Here is a 20,604-nt window from a genome sequence, read left to right as displayed (position 1 = left end):
AAAAGGTGTTATTCATAAAGGAAATAAACACAATTAAATATAATCAGTTCAAAAAGAAGATGAATATATTCACTTAAGTAGGAATGAAATATAAATAGGCTCCTTTATTGGAGTAAGATGGGAATCTTGATTTCCCTGATTCTGAGAAAATGTTTATTGGGTTATGGACAATTAATTATGATGGGACAGTGTCAGGCAAAGAGTAAAGAAAATAATATTGTGATGCTTATTTTAAATAGGAATCTTGCAGAGGGAGTGGATAATCAAACCAATCAGTGCTGCCTTGTCTTCTTACTTTGCTCTTGGTCTTTTTCTACTAGCATCTTTTGTCATGGGGAAGTTAATGTTATTTATGTTTGATGATACATTTCTTTTATTTAAAGGCCTCACTGGTTCCCTACTGCTTAGAGAATAAGTCTGCAACTACAGAGCAGGGCAATTGTAAATGTGGCTCCAGTTTTCTTTTCAATCTCATGCTCTCTGTATCACCAATAGGTCCAATGTTGGGGGTACCATACCACCCAGGTACTCTGAACTGAGCACCATTTCCCTGAACAACATGCATTTGAGTTCACACTCTGCTTTGACTTCAGCCTTCAAGGCTCTCAGAACAAGTGCCACGAACATCTGACTCTTGGGTGAAGCAATCGCTAATATAATACAACCTATACTGTTTTGAAGATATGGGTATATCTGTTAGTGCGATTAGTCCGTGAGGTCCTAGAGGGCCTACCTGCTGCTTTGTTCATCTTCATAACTCTGTTTTCCAGGCACAGTAGAAATTCTATAAGTTCTTTTGTAAATGAAGGCTGATGTTATAGGCCATTTCGTTATTATTCTGTATCTAAACAGTCCACTTTTGTGTGTGTGTGTGTGTGTGTGTGTGTTTAATAGTGTGCTTAGATTTTTATGACCAGACATTAGTGGATGTAAAGGACTTTAATAAAGATCTATTAATGTGTACTTTATTTTTTAAATATTTATTTATTTATTTATTTTAGACAGAGCTCAAACAAGCAAGAGGAGGAGCAGAGGGAGAGGGAGGGCGAGATTCTTAAGCAGGTTCCATGCCCAGTGTGGAGCCCAACTTGGGGCCCGATCCCACGACCCTGAACCGAAATCAAGAGTCAGACGTCCAATCAACCAAGCCACCCAGGTGCCCCAAAGATTTGTTAATGTGTAATTTAAAAGCAAAATCAAAGTTGCATATCCAACTCAGTTTTCTTTTTAAAGGAATGACTGTCAAATTTTGTAATTTAAGGTCAATTAAGGTATCAAAGACATAAGAGAGTTGATGCCATCATTTTTCTCTTTTTCCTTTTGTTTGTTCCAATATATTTATTTGCTTAATAAATATTAGAGATCTTCTATGTCTAATCACATCAATCTTGCTGATACTACATGAGTGACTTAGAACAGACTACTACATTGATTGGAATGATATTAAGTAACACCTTTAAAAAATTACAATGATTTTTTTCATTATAAAAAATACATATTTTTCATTGAAATACAAGAAGAGTTTATTTTACTATAGAAATCAATAGAGATATTCTTCAGTTAAAATAACATGATTTTTTGAAGTAGGAATATTTATTTCCAATTGAATACACGTGTCTAGAAGTTTAAAATGTTTTCCAAAAAGAGACTAAAGTTTTTACAAACTCACATAATTGAATGTGAGCAAATCAGGAAAGTTCTTAGCACATGCGTAAACACACACACAGGTACACATAAAATTTGTTTTTAGATTGTTAGCCTATAAACAACCCTGAAATGCCAATAATGAGTAAGATACAGCAGTTTGTTAAGGTGAATATTCAAACATGTATAGTTATAGAAATAATTCATGCACCTTATCAGTTATCTTCTAGAAAATTAATTTTCCCCTCTAATTTTTCTTTTTTAATTTATAGCAGATACTCATGTCCTTATAAGTTGTGTGTGTATGTGTGTGTGTGTATAGTATTTATATATATATATAAAATAAATCATCACCCAAGTTGTATATATACATTATCATTCAACACTCAAACACCCACAATTTGTTGGATTTTTGATGACAGAAAATATATTTTCAGTATAAGGAAATATTATATAAAGAATGATTTTTATCTACAGTTTTGCCTCTAATTGCAGATTGTATATTGCTCATGCTCATAATTTTTGAGCAATAATTTTGGAGCAACACCTATGTATCATGACATTTGTATATACTTACAAAGTCTGTGACTACAATTACAACAATATATTCCACTTAACATTAAAACAGTATATTCTCAAGGAGTTGTTGGAAAGAGTACAGCTTGGTGTGAATGTTCATTCAAAGAAAACTTTCTTCTCTTCCTTTTTTTCTTTTCTGTCTCTTTAGGTATTGGTAGACTTTGGGCATCCGTGCTCTTGTTTAGCATCTTCTTTTTTTCTGCATTCTTTTCCATGTGAACCTACCAAGTGTCTGCATGCTGTCATATTTTATTGTAATTTATTTTTCTTCAAACCAAACCAAGCCATGTGACCCCACTGTTTAGAATCCCTCAGTGGTACCTCAGGGCTAAGAGGGCTAACTGGGATAAAAGACTCTCTCCAGGGGTGCCTGGATGGCTCAGTTGGTAAGCCTCAGATTCGATGTTGACTCAGGTGGTGATCTCAGGGTTGTGAGATCAAGCCCCCAAATCGGGCTCTGCATTCAGTGGGGAATCTGCTTGAAATTCTCTCTCCCTCTCTCTCTGTGCCCACCCTCACCCAACTCTTTCTCTCTAAATAAATAAACTCTTAAAAAAAAATGCTCTCTTCAGTCTGGTCCTGCCTGTCTTTCTAGCCTTATCTCTCAACTTCTGTTGATCAGATGCTTTGCACTTGGGCTATTTGTGGGTTCTCATTAAGCCGTGCAATTTCACGTTTCCATGCCTTGCCCCTTGTAAACTTAGAAAACTGTTATACTCTTCAAGATGCAACTCAAAATGCTGTTACTTGCTTTCTTCCTCTATTCTATACATGTCTGTGTGTGTAGCCCAGTTGCCATCAGTCCATCTTTATTTTATTAGTGGTGTATATTTCTGATCCATACCTGACTGGGAATGCCTCTAAATCTTTGCATCTCCTTAGAACGATGCTGTACTCAGGCAGTGTAAAAAGATAGAATGACTGACATTGGGGTAAATTAAGTATTTATCTTGCAAAACAATTGCTACTGGTAAGTTTGGACATGATTAATTTAGAATATAGGATGTTTGTTTACACCTCTTTTTAATCCCCTACATGTAGGAAGACTCTCTTTAGATTGGGCCTATAGCCTCATATTTATGTTTTCAAGCTTATAAATTTTCAAATATGTAAATATTCCTTCCACTTTGCTGACAATTGTGTATTTAAGCTCAAATTCAAGAAGTCAGAAGAAATAGAATGATATGATCATAAATATGTATACAAAATACATGTTATATAAAATTTATACATGTTATATGTACATAAATATTATGTATATATAATATATACACATATCAGACACATCATATCACACAAAAAACATATATGTATGTATAATATATGTATATAAATGATTATTATGTTTACATATACTTGTCTTTCCAATGAATTTATGAGGACTAGATATATTCAAATTAATAAGCTATAAAAATATTCAGGATATAATAAATAGCATGGACTATAAATGTGGAAATTGATAAGCTAATTGAACCATAACAGAGGCAGTGCTTAATAGATTGTGGAAATAGAAACACAGATAGATAGATAGGTATAATTTGTCATAAATATACCTAATACTTTTTCATTATTTTCACGTTAAAATTCACCATGTTGTTAAAATGTTACTAAGGTCTTAAAGATATTTATAACAGAGTTTGTAGCTATTGTCAGGTATGATACTGTCTCTTTGTTTTAATCCAAACATTCCTCTTCAATATCTAGATATTTTTCTAAGGTTCACATTTTGAAAGTCAATGTAAATAACTTCTATTTTGACCAATAGCATAAAGTTGCTTTGAGCTAATTATGCAAAACATTTTCAATATTATTTAAACCAGTAGTTTCTAAACGAAGGTTGTTTTACGCTCAGGCAGACCTATAACAATGTCTGTTTTGATGTCACAATTTGGGGAGTGGGTGCTGCTGACATCTGGTGGGCTAAAGCCCGGGGTGCTGTTAAACATTCCACAACACACAGAACCTCCCACATTTGACCCAAAATGTTGATATTGCCAAGGCTGAGAAACCATGCTTTAAGCAAGTTGTGTTCAGTCCCTACATTTAGAGAAACACTGAAGATCATTAAAAGAAGTAGCCCAAATTCCTGTGTGACCTAAATAGCATTAAGTAGAATCAAGTTCTCTTATTTTGTATTTCAAACTCTTTCAAAAAAAAAAACAACAATTTTCAAAGCCTCCACTCAAGTAATGATATTTTTTGTTTCTTTCTAAGTTTGTTGATTTGGGGCATATAATCATATTTTAATAATTCTTTACATTGGGATCAGGTCCTTTTGTTCAGGACCATGACAGATGCATAGCAAAATAAATTAGGCATGTCAGTGTTCAGCGGGACAGGTTTCTAGAGAGGACCCAGAGATTGTATATTGTAATCCACTCTTTCCTGAAAAGCATTTTGTGAAACCAGAAGAATAGAACGTGGGAGCTAATCTAGACCCTCTGACCTCTCTAGGCAACATTCTAACTAAATAATGCTATGTAGACCAAAAAAAAAAAAGTTATCCTTAGAAAAAATACTTCCAACCTTCTTTAGCATCCAGTTCAACTCAATTGAAATGATTGAGGCAGTGTATAGTGCAAAGTAAACCAGGATCACCGACATCCTTAATTTGTTCTCAAAATATGATGTGGGATGAAAGGTATTAAACTAAATGATTTGTTGCCATGACACCAAAGTATTGTGTGTGAACTCCAGAAAAGTTGCTCTGTTAAAGTCCATTGCAAATTATGTTCTATCTGGAGTAAAAAATATGTTCTGCATCTCACTCTCAGTATATTTATAATCAGCTTCTTAATCAGTTTATTAAATGTGGCTCTAGTAACATTTTAAATTCCCTTTTAGATCTATTTCTGTGAGGAATGTCTCATAAAGTGTCATTTATATATGTCAGTGTGTGTATCTTGGACCATGCATATATATGTCTGATATATATTTGATGTGTGTGTGTGTGTATATATGTGTGTATATATATATACACACATATATATACTTAAAATGACTATAAATATAAATATTTATAAATATAAGCTTTAATCTACCGAAAGAATAAGTATACAATGAGGGACGCTGAACATTTGTGTCACAGTTATTTATTCCTTTATGGGAAACCATATTCTGAATTATCAGGGAAGTAGCTTTGTGGTATATATTGTTACATTTTTGTTTGTTGATTCATACATTTTAACTAAAAGAAGAAAACATAGTAATTATTTTAAGATGCTATTATAAAAACCCAGATCTTCATTGAGTGAAGGATAGTTTTACTTCAGTGAAAACAAACATGTTTAATCCATATTACCTGCCTTCAAGGAAGATATAATTTGTTGCAGTATATTGTCAACAAACTATTTTAACACAAGTCAGAGTTGGAAGTAAAATACAGTAAGATGGAGTAATTATATCTGATTGGGTTGAAAGCAATCATCATTAAGAAGATGACTTTTGGGGGGCGCCTGGGTGGCTCAGTCGTTAAGCGTCTGCCTTCGGCTCAGGTCATGATCCCAGGGTCCTGGGATCGAGTCCCGCATCGGGCTCCCTGCTCAGCAGAGAGCCTGCTTCTCCCTCTCCCACTCCCCCTGCTTGTGTTCCTTCTCTCGCTGTGTCTCTCTCTGTCAAATAAATAAACAAATCTTTCAAAAAAAAAAAAAAAAGAAGATGACTTTGGGCTAGGTTTTGAGGAATTAGGGAGATTTCCATAAATAAAGGATAAAGGTATCAAGATGCAGTTTCAGGCAACATATTCTTTCTTACAGTCAATTAAATTTAATTTCTGATAATGCATTTTGTTTTCTACAAGCTTTCAATAAAAATGTGAGATCATAGTTTATCATAATCTGGTCATAATGCATGAGAGTAAATTCAGATAAATTGTCATAGCCTCTGTACTTTAATTTTTAGAATACATGCCATTTCTTAAGTTAGCTCATAGTAAAATCATAATAATTATAATAATTTCTAAAAGTAGACACTTTTGAGTTTAGTATTCCATCACATCAGCATGTACTTTGTGTTGTAGTGTGGTTAGTAAATTTATTTCTCTTTGCTTTCTCATGGTCTCCAAGCACACGAAAAAGTCTCTACAGTTTCATTTCAGTTTATATATGACATAGCAGTGCAAAGTAAAGGTGGCGTGGGAAATAGAGATCAGACATGCAGGGTTGTATAATTCAGTTTAAAAATCTAAAGTTAATGCTGAGCGAGTGGATGTTATTTAGAGCAGGGAGACCAAATAGGATAATGCTGTCAGGTAAGAGATGGGGTAGGAAAGACAGAGATAACGGGACAGAATATACATAGGAAGTACAGGGAATATAAGTTATGAGTGTATGAGGATAAACAAGTAGGAAAGCAGAGGCCATAGGTAACTTTTGGGCTTGAGTTTCAGAAGTTGGGTTGAAGCTGGTGCCCCCTGGAAGTAGTGAAAGAAGCAGGACAGAGGCAGGGAGATGCGGAGTCTGCTCTCTGACATGCTGACAGCGAGGGATCTCTGGATAGTCAGTAAACAGAAATAGTCAAGGTAAGGAAAAAAAGTTGGGCTTGAAATATAGGGGCACACATCATTAGCATACAGATGACATTTGAAGTGGCAAGAATAGATGTGAATGCAAAGGAAAAATGGCCGATAGGAGAAGGCAGGAGAGCCTGGTTGGGATGCCCCTGAACTAAACACAATTAGGACCTTTTCTTCCCATTCTCTCTCTCTGTCAGTTGTTATTTCTTCCCAGGTACACCTTCTCCTCCAGGATGCACACCTTCTCCCCCAGGATACACAGTGTCAGTATAATATTGCTTTATCGGCACTAAGTGATTCACCTCCTGTCTTTCATTTACAAGCACAAACCTCTCATGTTCCCCCAAAGACCAACAGATGACATGGGACTGCTTCGACTAGTCCTTACTAAGCTGTCTACTAATTTATGTGACTCTTCCCAGGTAACAGAAATGTTTCAATCCAATTAATTATGCACTAACAAATGTCTACTGTTGGGCATTCCATTCCCTGGAGGATGGGCAAAGAGAAGAACTCTGTTTATAATTCCTGTTAACACCTCTCAAATTATGTATGATAGAATCTGTCTCCTCTGCCAGGCAACATAACCTGTTCTGCTAAGTGTCAGAAAATATTCCAGCCTTAACCACCTGTAAAACTGTAATGAAGGCAGAGAATAGTACTATGATTGAATATGGTTGGTACTTTATTCTCCTTTATTGCTCTTTTTCCTTCACTCAGATCACTCACCCCTTCTTTCAGATTCCCTCCCACCTCACTGGCCACACCATCTCAGTAACTGTGGCTGGTTCCCTTTCCTCTTCCCGAATGGTATTCCTCTCCTATAGCTATGGGTACCCTCTCACTATATGATATTCTGTATCCCCCTGGCTTTAAATAAACTCTATATGGTGATGACTTCCAAATGAATAGCCCATGCTTCTGCCACCTCTCTTTACCACATACTATTCCTCAAGTTTGGACTCCTATAGCCTATCTCTTTCTTAATGTCACTGTGATATTGATCATGAATATCTGGTAGGCATCTTGGTTGAATATATCCAATAACTAACTCTTGATTTTACTGCCCCCACCCAATTTTCCCAATACCAGTAAGAGCGCCATCATTTACCTGTAGCTCAAGCCAACATACTGACAGAATCCTTGATTTGTCTCTTTTCCTGTTAACCCACAGCAACCTGCTCAACCTTTGCTGTTGCCTCAACATTCAAATTATAGCCTCAATGTAGTACCATTGCTGCTGCCACAGCCTTAATGCTTCATCTCTTGCAAAGAATTGGGAATAGTCTTCTAACAGGTGTCACCTCATCTGCCTTCTACCTACCTCCTGGGTAGGGATATGGGGTCAACATAACCCAGTTCATTTCCTCTTCAGGGCCTTTGAACTTGCAGGTCTATCTGCATAATATTTTTCTCTGTTATATCTTTGCATGGCTCGTTCCCTTATTTAATTCAAGTCTCTGCTCAAATGAGACCACTTCTGAAAGAGGTAGAATGACTGTCCTTTGTAAATTATCCCCCACCCTCATCACTTTTTATCTGATGTCTCTGCTTTATTTTTCATGAGAGTATTGACATTTTATTATATATTTATATTTATATTTGTTTGCCATCTGCCTCCTTCACTATTAAGTGCTATGAAGGCAGGGACTTTTCCTTCTCCACTTCTGTATCCCAAGAACTTAAAATACTACCTGACTATTAATATTCAGAATTATTTGTTTAGCGAATGAATGGAATATTCAAGGGATTTAAAAATTCAAGTCTTTTATGTTTGACATGACTCTGCCTTAAACCTTTACAATTCCATTGGAAGGAATATAGGCAAAATATTTAAGGATTAAGAAAGGCAAAACATAACAGCATTCTCTGATTAGTTCCACTAATGGTCTTACACATTTGCCTGTGAAAAGCCTGCTTCTCCTAAGTGAGCATTCATGTTTTATCTGTTGCCCTTATGTTTGTATTAAGAGTCTTTAAAGAGTGCAACCAGACTGCCTTCCTCCTAAGAGTTTTATTTCCTCATGTTGAATGTAGGACTTTTATATTTAGAAGTACAAACTCTTTCCTAATTATATACAACCTACTGTTCTAAATTTTGCATGCCACTTTGCAGTTTAGTGCTATGTGATTTACTTGCTACCAATTTTGGTGTCAGAAATTTGACATTTAGATTGCTTTTGAAAAGTAATGGTAAAGTGGAGTTAGTACTGAATGAAACTTAGCATCTACTTTCTTGGCTCCTTTTAAATTGTTTTTTTCTTTCACTTATGTCTAATGATCCACCCACAAAGTCATAATAATAGGTCAAATACTCATCATGATTTATAAATTAAGAGAAAATATTTTTAGCCCTCGGTAAGTTAATTTTCCTGAGAAATTTTCTCAGAAAACAAAGAAATAAAATACAACTTTTATAGTTTGTTAAATAAACACCTACACATTAATTCACATTTCTTAAAGACATTGTAATTTATAGAAAGAACCTAGAAGAAATGTTGGTTTATTATGAATTTCTGCCATTAGCTAGACTTATATCGTGGTTTGGAATTTTAACTAACAAATGAATTATCCCTAACTATTGAACAGCATCACTTGTATTTGTGGTCATATGTTAGGTCTTTCTCTCTCTCCACCCATCTATCTATCTATAAATATACGTATACATATAGGTATAGACATACATATACATATATGTGTGATATATATAATTACGTATGAATATAAATATATATAAATATTCAGTCAACAAAGCATTAATTAAAATTCATAGCAGTTAAAATGAATAAAAATTCAAATCTTTCTTGTTTTGCTTAATGCCTGTTCTTCTATTCACTAATTCATAAAATTGAGTTTGTGGGCATTATGTTAAAATACTGCAAAGCCTCTATGGTAAAATATGGTAATACCTTTTAATAGGACATAAATAACAGTATTATTCAAATTTTCCCTTAGGGTGTTACCTAATTTTAGTTATACTGTGAGGCAGCTTGAAAAAGGGCAAACTCATTAAAGGACTTCATTGTGAATATTTTCCAACCTGTAAAATAAGATTGAAATTACTTTATTTACAGTTTTGCCTTTGAGCTATTTTTTTCCTTCATTGTAAAAGAGAGCAGCTGGTGGTATTCCCAAATGTTAGCCTAACTTGAAACATTCTCACACTCTTTTTTGCTTGTTTGATATCATCCTTAGATATCACAGCTACATAATAAGAATCTCCTTTGGCACTTGAAAATTGAAGATGGGAAGAGCTCAAATACCTACACATTTTAGAGTATAGACAAGTGAGTTTCTCTTGCAAAAAGTCATATTTGATATTATTCTTATTTTCCATTAAGTCCATGATTTCTAAGCTAAAACTTTTGCTTTCTGTTTACAGACTGCAATCCAGCTTTGCAGATCACCACAGTCAATTTTACAGTTGATTTAAATGGGCTGTATATGTTACAAATGGCAAGATCTCATTCTTTTTTATGACTGAGTAATATTCCATATATATATACACACAATATATACACACTATATATTTATACTATTTTTCTTTATCCTTTCATCTATCAATGGACACTTGGGTTGCTTCCATATCATGGCTATTGTAAATAATGCTGCAATAAACATAGGGGTGTGTATATCTATTTGAATTAGTGTTTTCATTTTCTTTGGGTAAATACCCAGTAGTGAAATTACTGGATCAAAAAAGAATGAGATCTTACAATTTGCACCAACATGGATGAACTTAGAGGATATAATGCTAAGTAAAATAAGTCAGACAGAGAAAGGCAAATACCATATGATTTCACTCAATGTGGATTTTAAGAAACAAAACAAACAAAAAAACGAGACCCTTAAATATAGAGAACAAACTAGTAGTTGCCAAAGGGAAGGTGAGTAGGGGTTGAGTGAAATAAGTGAAGGGGATTAAAGAGTACACTTATCATTATGAGCACTGAGTAATGTATAGAATTGTTGTATCACTATATTGTACACCTGAAGCTAATATAACACTGTATGCTAATCTTCCTTCAATTTTAAAAAATGTATGAATAAATAAATAAATGGGCTATACAATATTTTTTCAAAGTTAATAAAAGATTTCAGGTTGTTTTGTCTTTGTTTTTACAGAAAAGAATGTGATAACTTGATTATTTCTTCAATAATTTTGTTGTTTGATACATGTTCTTATAATTTTCAACTATCTCAAATTTTGTATCTTTTTTGAGGAAAGTATCTTTCAGAGTAAATTACTTCAATTTTTTTATCATAAAAGTTTAGTGATATAATTAATGATAATTGGCAATTATCTTCTAAATGTTCAGGTAGACACACAAAATTAGCCATTGAAGTTCCATTAATTTTTATGTTATGTGAAATTTTTTAAATGTGAGTAAATCCTGTGAAAGGTAAAACACATTTGTGTAGCAGGCTTACTACATCTTTTCTTCATTGAAATATAGTTGACATAGAATGTTACATTAGTTTTAGGTATGCAACACAGTGATTGAACAATTCTATATTTTACTCAGTGCTCACCACCATAAGTGTAGTCACCATCTGTAGGCTCACTTGTAAAGAGAACTATTTCTGGTGTTTGATATTTGGCATGCAAAATGATTATAAAATGTTCTTCTTACTCTAAATCTTCTTTTACAGTATTTTTCCAAAACATATCAAGCAAACATTCAGTAAGTATAAATGCAAATAGATCCCCTTATGGGAAAAATATTCACTTGCTTGATTTAGTTTATTAGTTTCTTTAATGATAAATTATACTGTCATTAATATTTGTTCATAATTTTTGACAGTTTCCACTGCTCTCCTTCTGCTGTGGAACATTTCTCTGTGTCTCATTTCCCTTTGGCCAATTCTTACTCCACATAAACTACTAATTCTTATAATCAGTCTAAACTAGAAAGTAGAAAAAGGAAGGAAATTGAATGCATCATCAACCAATACATTCTGTTTTTGTTATTTTCTATCAAAGCCACCCTACTCAAATAATAATTATTCCTAAATTTCTGTACAAAATGGAAGCTATACAGATGAAATACAACTTTTATCTTGCATTAGTTGGGATCTTTTTTTGTTTTCTTGTTTTTGTTTTACAAATGCAAGAAATCCACTTGAAATAGCAAACAATCAAGGACTTATATAACAATAATGTCTCATGGTTTATTATGGCTTCAGGCAAGGCTTGGTCCAGTGGATAAAACAATTTCATCAGGGCTTTGTTTGCCTTTCTCCATCTCCTGAATTTGCATTCATCTGTCATGCCATCATTTGGAGGCACAATGTCTCTGAAGTGGGGAAATGGCTTATGTGGTCTTTATAGCAGCCCAATGTATATACCTCTGTACATGGTTCTTACTGCTTAAAGTTTAGAAATGGGGGGGGGAATTCCCAGAGAAATGATTGTAATTGAATAGGTCAGAAGTCTATTAAGAATTTGAGAAAATTGGGGCGCCTGGGTGGCTCAGTTGGTTAAGCGCCTGCCTTCGGCTCAGGTCATGATCCTGGAGTCCCTGGATCGAGTCCCGCATCGGGCTCCCTGCTTGGCAGGGAGTCTGCTTCGCCCTCTGACCCTCCCCCCCTCATGTGTTCTTTCTCTCTCATTCTCTCTCTCTCAAATAAATAAAATCTTTAAAAAAAAAAAAAAAGAATTTAGAAAATTGTGTTGGCAAAAAAGCCATGTATTTGGGAGAAAAGCCTTTATGGTGCAAGCCTAAACTCATATGGTGGGCCCCCAAACTTGCATAAGAAACTGTGAGAACTGTATAGTCCCAATGACATCACATTCAACAAAACCCACTTCAGATATTGCCACTGAGAATAATGCCTAAAGAAAACTTTCCCAGATAGTAGAACAAGGGGCCATATAGATGACCAAAATTTTCTCAAGAATATTTTCCAGAAAGAACCACAGTTTAATCAAGGAACTTCTTTCATGTCCATGACAGTGAATTCTTATACCACCTGCCCATCAGGATTCCAAACATGCTAAATGGTGTGTCTCTAATCTTCCCTCTACCAAACAGAAGTGTCTATTACAGTTATCCTGATCCTACTATACCATTAAAGAGTTAGATAATTTTTCTTTTACTTCAGAGGTCTTGAAAACATGAATCGCTATGAATCTGATGAGGAAGACTACCCATCTTCCAGAGAGTACAGATATTGAGTTGGATTCAGTGATGAGACTTCAGATTTTTTTTTTCCCTTGAGGGTAGAATTCGTATGTTCTATATGTGAAGAGAGCAATGGGCTATCTGGTGACCACAAAACCAGACTGACAAATATTGCTGGGATTCACCACCATTGATGTTCTTGCCTTTTCCTGGACACACAGCTAGATCACATTTCCCCACGTATTTCATCTAAATGGGGCATATAACTAGCTCTTGCCATTGGAATGTGATATGTCTTGTGTCCAAGACAATGTAGTTGTGAGTAAGTATGCTTGCTTCCAACTCTTTCTAGTTTTTTTTCTTCTTCCTTATCTGCTGTCTAGATGTGACAGCCATTAAAGAGTGCTAGAAGACCTAGAATATGACAGAAGAAAAGAACCAGGTGCCTCAATTGTTGCATAGAGAAGAATGCTGGTTATACATATCAAGCTGTGATGTATGCAAGAAATACACTTGTATTTGTGTTAAACCTGAGGTTTGGTGTTGTTTGTTTGCTTGTTTGTTTTACTGATGATCTAGAAACTCAAAGGAAATGGAAAGAAGAGAAATCTAGGTAAATATACGTAGGTGTGATAAACTTAAGAGAATAAGTGCATGAAATAGAAAAAAAAAAGCAATAAAAAGGGATATATCACCTAAGTCATATTTGTTTCCTTGAGAAGACTGATAAGATAGAGTCCATTTGGCTTTACAGATTATTAAAGAAAGGGAGAAAGGCAAAGCATAAAGCATAACTACATAATATGGAGAATTAAAGATTAATGGATGATACATTCAAGAATCTTAAAATATGACCTAAAACTGTATGTCTGATCTGTTGAATCATGAATTAGATAGATATTCAGTGACAAAACAATACCAATTGTCATACTATTAGCCAATGGTTTATTTTATTTTCAAATGGAAAATACCATAAACAGCTTTGCTTTTCTGAGTGGAAAGTATTTTTATGATTTTGGAAGATGTTCTCCCATGAGATAAGAGCATCTTTCTAAAGCACACATTTGAAAGAATGAAAGAAATTTAAAATTTTTACAAATATAGACAGATGTTGTAGCAAATAAATAGACATATTTCTCTATCACTGCCTGTGAATGATTATATTATATCAATCAACAATAGATTCAGCCTATAGGATAGAATTGTTGTGTTGTGGGAAAAGGAGATGGAAGATTTTATTATTTCAGTTTTAAGTAAATATAAAAGTGAATTATACATTTTTTCTGCTGTTTGCCTTTATTCTTTCAGAATCACTTATTGGAGACCAACTGTATTCCAGGCACTCTGCCAAACATTAGGATATTATATGAAGAAGATACCTGTGCTGGTGACTATTCTCTTCTTCTCAACCCCTAATATGATCTCATGCACATGGACGCTAATGCAGTCCCAGATGTCTCCTCAGCTAGATGAAGGTAATTATTTGCATACACAAGTTAGAATTTTGTGACTTTGTGGCGTAGGTTTTTGAGTGTGAACAACAGAATCTAGACTATATTCTTTCATTTCTGTCCTGGATTACTTACCTTAAATGTTCTATTGATTATGCTTAATCACTTCTATAATTTTAACCACTGTGTATCAGACTCCTTTAATGTACCACGTCAGATCCTCTAAATCTGACTTGTCTCCAGGACTTTTTGCCCATTTTTTCCACACCAAGTGCACATTGAGCTAATCAACTGTTTGAGCTCGACCCACTTCCATGAGGGCAGCTATTCCTGAGTTGGTGCATTTCTTATGTCATGCCCCAGCACTTCTTACTAATGATGAGGCTTAAGACACCAGGGGCATCTTTCATGCACAGCCTGGAGTTCAGTCTGTGGAATGAACCTTTCACCAATGGGATCACTGCCCTTGTTGTCTTAGGACTCCCTGAGATGTACTAGGTTGGACCTTTGAGAATGAGTGAGCAGTCATACTTGATGGCAAGCAGTGGTCAGTCCAGTCATAGAGACTTCATTGGTTTGACTGATTGACTCCCCTTTTTTCTCCCTTTCCTTCCCTGAGACTTTAGTCCTTAAGTCTCTAAAATAATAGCATATAAGCCTTAGCCTCATGATGAGCTTTCTAGGCAATCCAGAGGAAGAAATTCTTCCTTTCTGCTGATTCTGGTAAGTAGATTTAATCTCTGGAACCTAATAAATCCCTCCTCTATCCTTGGCCTCATCTGACTCTTACCACAGGCTGAGTTACCGTAAAGCTGTTAAGTTTGGGGTCTTTCACATGCACAGCCTCTTCTAAAGCCTACTGCCTAATATGTCCACATGACCTACTGTATAAACTTGAAATCCCACAAAAATAGCCCTACTCCAGGCTATTACACTGTCATTTGGCTTTCAGCATGGTCCAACTTCTTGAAAATTGCCTGCATTTACCACTACCTGCCCTTCCTCAGATCCAGCTATGATACGTTCCAACACCACCGCACCATTAAAATTGCCCTTACTAATTTCCCCATGAGCTCCTTCTCATCAAATCCAGTGAACACTATTCTGCCCTTTATTTTGCTTTCCTTCCTCACTTTTTAAAAACATAACTAATCACTTCTTCTTCCAATAAACACTCTTCCCTTGCCTTCTCCAAAGCCATACTATCTTGATTTTTTCTTACCATTCTTTTCCAGATTTTGTTCTTACTCTCCTCTACGTTCTTATTACTTCAGGGATTTTCATTTTTGTTTTAGTTTTTCTCTTCTTCTCTTCTCCAGTCACGTATAAATCCTGTGTGATGTTACATAGCCCCCATGATATTAATTACTAAGGCAATTATTCGCATACATGAGTTAGAATTTTGTGACTTTGGGGCGTAGGTTTTTGAGTGTGAACAACACTCAAACTAATTATAGTAATAATTATACTGATTATAGTAATTACTTATTATTAATTACTATTAATGTATTATAGTACTAATAGCATTAGTACTAATAGTACTAATAGTATTAATGTATTATGTACTAATTAATGTATTCCCAAATGAATACATGGAGTTTATATTTCTCTCCTGATTTCTAAATATGTATATCCAACTATTAGCATCTTTAGTTGAATGTTTTCGAATGGAAGCACATTTGAATATGTCTAAAAGAGAACTTATCCTCTTTGTCCCCAAATCTTTCTTTAGTTTTCTTTCACAGTTGATGGTACTGCTCTCCATCCAATCAGCCAACCCAGAAACCTAGAAATTATTCTTGTTAATTTCCTTTTTTTCAATAAATTTCTCGTATTTGGTCAGTTACCAAGTAAACTAACTTTGATTTTCTAAACATCTTTCAAGTATTTTATTTCTATTATCTTCCAAGTTTAAGTTCCTTGTTATGGCTCATAAAGCCAATCCTTAAATTCCTCAGTCTCAACGTGTTGTCACCTCTCCTCACAGACTTGACTTCAGTCATTTTAAAATATTCTTTAAATTCCTTGAATGTTCTAAGCTCTGTAGGCCTTTCAGATGTGTTCTAACTGGAATATTTATTCCCTTTCAATCTCCCTCATCCTTCCATCTTGTCTTGTGGACTATAACATTCAGAAGTTGGGTAGAAGTGTTCTTCTTCACTGCCATTCTCTTGCTGTTTGTGTTCTTAACCTTGTTGGGCTTAACAGTCGAATCTATGGTTAATCAAGGTTGTGGCTTCTCTCACATCAGGACATTTCTTCATGAGAAACTTATTCCCAATATTAACCTCTGCTTCTTCTTTCCCTCTCACAAACAATTAAGAGTATTTAATCTTGTTTCCAATGAAGACAACCTAAAATCACATCCAGTTACTGAATAAGCCTCAAGACTAGAGTTTAAGTTGATGTGTATTCTTTTTAGTTCTATAGAATTGCTACACTGGTATTTCCCATTATGTGAAGGAAATAGAAAATGCAACAACCACTGTATAATGTACATACATAGTAGAGAAGTGAAGTAGAAAGGTAAAAATAAAAATAAGGTATGTGATACAGTAATCTGGGAAATGCAAGAAGAAGCTCCAGTTATATTTCATATAACAGTTGTAAGTATAGAGCTGTTTATGGCTTCATTCCTCTACTATAAGTATTATTACTATGTCTTTAATATTCAGTTATATTTTCAGTTGGTATGTTTCTTTTGCAAGCAGGGTAACCTCAGACTTTCATCTTTAATTCTTGTTGTGTCATCGAGGTTCACTGGACCCAGTGTAATGTTGAAGTTTTTTTTTATTGAACAATTCTAACAGCTTATAAAGATTGATCTTTTCCAACTTTTTAATCTATTGGAACTTTTCCAAAAACAAGTAAGAAATTTTAAACAAAGAATTTTGAAATATTTTGCAATTTTTTATTCTAGAAATTATTTCAGCATCACTCGTCAATTATTATCCCATGCTAAATAAATGACCAGAATAATAAGGAAATAGACAGAGAATGGAATCATCCAGAAGGGTCATGCAATAGTAAAATAAATCAGTACTGTATATCATCTGTAAATTTTGTTATTGTTCTATCAAAGTATTGCATTATCTTTCACGAAGATACAAATGATATGTGGAGACACCGTGTTTGTAAGTTTTAAAAACTTTTCTTACTTTTATTAAACTGTTGAGAATTCATATTTTTTAAAATTTTCTGCTCATGATATCAATGAGAGAAAATTTTTAAAAATTACAAAAGAAGAAAGTTCACAATCATGAGATAAATGCAGAGATCCATAGCAGCACTCAGATTCTAATAATGAGGATGATATTGATTGTATTTTACTAGTCTTCATATAATGCTATCCCAAATATAATGCCATCCCAAATGAATTTTCTCAAATGAGTAGAAGTCTGAGGGATTTTTCTTTCTTTTATTTTCTCTGAGAAATAATAATGGGGGACAGGAGTGGGTAGGTTTTGAGGAAAGTGTAGAATATTTTAAATAGCAGTTGGGATGAAAGGGAGAGTAAGAGAAAGCAAAAGCAACACAGGATTGTTTGGTCATTGTCGCTGATCATCAAATTATTGGTATACCTCCCACCCTGTTCTATGCTTTTCTTTCCCCCCACAAAAAATGCTATTACAATGATGCCTTTATGCTTATTTTATTAATGCTGAGCTCTCAGGTACAGAAAAATGGAGTTTGATATCCTCTCCTTACCAGTTCTTTACCTCCTCCTTAGAGGAAACAGGAACATTTGTCTTGTTATTCCCGGGAAAGAAAATTTGTTTAGTTCCAAGAGGAAAGTCTTACTCTAGATTTAAAAGGCCCCTCAACCATGAAGAATAGAGTTGGGAAGTAGCTTTTGATGATTTCTTCCAAATTCTCAGGCACTTGAAAGCTCACACACCCAAAAACATTAGGTCCGTCAAACTTTGAGGATACGGTTTTTCTCGCCTCTGTGCTGATAAGGACATGAGGAGTTAAGATATTCCGTTTCTTAAGTTCTTAATTCCTTTCCATAAATCTTGTACTTTTTGGTAACTAGGAATTTGAAATGTGGGGGTTTTATCTATAGGATGTGCCTAATGTCTCCATGTAATTATTAATAAAGTTCATTCTCATTATCAAAAGAGATATAGTTGGATCGATAAATTATATGGTCAGCCTAGAATCTTTATGGGATTATAGAATTCTATAAAATGCTCACATAAGTGTCAGTTCATCACTAGACAGACACCCTCATGATCACTTTAGGCAGAAGGAAATGTAAATTGAACAAACTATTATGCTTATATAATCAGGATTAACTGATACCTTCTTGGGACAAGTAGTATAATTATCTTCTTTAGTTCAGATATTTCTACACATGGTTGTAATGAAGAACTAACGATGTTTATTGTAGAAGTTGAGAGCAGCTGAATGGATTAAATTAGATAATTACCAGCCGTTACTTCAAAAACTGGCCAGAACTCAGTAAAGAGCCACTTGCAGGGCCTAAGAGAGTTTGTGAGACACAGTTAGATACTCAGGTGTCAAACAGAAATGCAATGGCTGTGGTCTTTCTCCATACTAAAAAAGAGAGAGAAAGATTTATCAAGTGAAGGGATTTGCCTAAGATAATATTCAACTTTTATGAGGATTTACAAACCTCACTTCCAATCCCAGTACTTAGAATCATGGGATTTTTATAATAATCATGACTATTCTGGATTAACAGCTATCTGTGAATTAGATAGCCAGCTTTCCGAATCCCTTTATGGACTTAAAATACATATAAACCGTATCAACACTCTATTAAAGAGTTACATGATTGTTCTGAACTACTGGTGACAATGTTTTTATATTTTTGTCATTGATGATTACATTTCTTTCTTTCTTTTTTTTTTTTCTTACATTTCTGTATTTCTATCACTGCTGATTATATTTCTAGGAGTGTTGGTTATTTCTCAGCACCAATGATTACAGAGACGTGGGCAATTTGAAGTTTCCCCCATTATAATTAGTTCTCCTTTGACGGCATATTTTCCCACTGTCATTGCCTGTATAGTGTGGCACTTGTTGATTTTTTTGAGATGTAAGTGAATAAATTGCTATTCATAAGGAAATGTTCAAGTTCTTCCATTTTTGATGTAAATAAATAAGTTGTGATACAGGATTTTTGGTTGATCATAGTAATATATTAAATCAGTATACCACCCATATCTATACTGATATATTTCAAAAGAAAGAAAGTTTTAGAATCTATCAATTATGCCAGTGAGCTCTAAATAATGACTTCAGCTTTATTATATAATAAATAAGTGTTGCAAGTGTAGGAAGCAGTACTATTTCGCTCATTACCTTAGTAACAAGTTCTCTTGTTTAGTCTAGACATGGATTTAACAGAGGCTTTAAATGTGGGAAATTTCATAGTGTTCCCTCTCACTTTACAAATTGCGTTCTGTTTTCCAGAACCACAATTATTTGATTAAAATGACTTCAACTGGAGGATACATCAGGGCCAAAACTTAAAATCTGAAAATTTGTCATTTACAAATGAAGACTCAACACAATGCAATTTTTGTTCATTGGGACTGTTTATAAGCTGCTGAACAATGGGGTCAGTTCTTCTCTCTTTGAAGGGCGTGTAAGTTCAACTCTATGGGGTAATCAGCTTCACTGTTTTTCTGTATTTAGTGTTTCAATTTTCTTTTTCTTTTAGAAGATGAGGTGTTTTATTTATTTTATTTTATTTTATTTTATTTTATTTTATTATGATATGTTGGTCACCATACATCATTAGTTTTTGATGTAGTGATCCATGATTCATTGTTTTCGTATAATACCCAGTGCTCCAATTTTCATTCAAAGAAGTCACATTATTTCTCAAATGACATCTCTTCATATAGACGCATAACAGCCTATACCAGAACATCAATTAATGTAGGAAAGAATTTAGAATAAACTAGATAAAGCATTTGACTTTGACTATGTCCTGGAGAGATGAGTTAAGCAAAATTTTCTAAGGCTTTTTTTAAAGTAATAAAAGCATTTTCATTTATATTGAGCTTCACAGGTTGTTTCTTTAGGATAGTATAGCACCTGAGCTTTGATATAAATTCCTATTAAGCCACGTATAGTAAAGCAGAAAGAAGCCCAATAATTTATGCTGAATTATTGCAATGAAAAAATCCAAAATATAAACTAGGTCATTCTCCCATATTTGTTTTACAGAGCATGCTGTCTCTCCCAATTAAATAAAACTAATGTCATGATCCAGGACACATTAAGATTTGTCTAGAAATCTCCAATTGTAGCTCCA

The 20,604-nt window shown here is 34.3% G+C and overlaps 1 long non-coding RNA gene across 2 annotated transcripts in view; it reads left to right on the top strand.

Annotated features, from left to right (window-relative positions):
- The window catches only part of LOC118531393 (uncharacterized), a 59,163-nt gene extending 44,851 nt beyond the window's left edge, over positions 1-14,312 (top strand). The window contains exons 7-8 of one of the 2 annotated variants that reach the window (XR_013446929.1): positions 1,002-1,156; positions 13,245-13,262. This is a non-coding gene — a long non-coding RNA (uncharacterized LOC118531393). Of the gene's footprint in view, positions 1-1,001; positions 1,157-13,244; positions 13,263-14,169 lie in introns of those variants that run through there. The other variant, XR_004915153.2, reaches the window with a different exon arrangement.
- The last annotated feature ends 6,292 nt before the right edge of the window (positions 14,313-20,604 follow it).

Source organism: Halichoerus grypus, chromosome 4 (genome assembly GCF_964656455.1).
Source record: "Halichoerus grypus chromosome 4, mHalGry1.hap1.1, whole genome shotgun sequence".
NCBI classification, from domain to species: domain Eukaryota; kingdom Metazoa; phylum Chordata; class Mammalia; order Carnivora; family Phocidae; genus Halichoerus; species Halichoerus grypus.
Note: the sequence above shows the minus strand (reverse complement) of the source record. Positions and strands in the feature narration are given on the sequence as shown.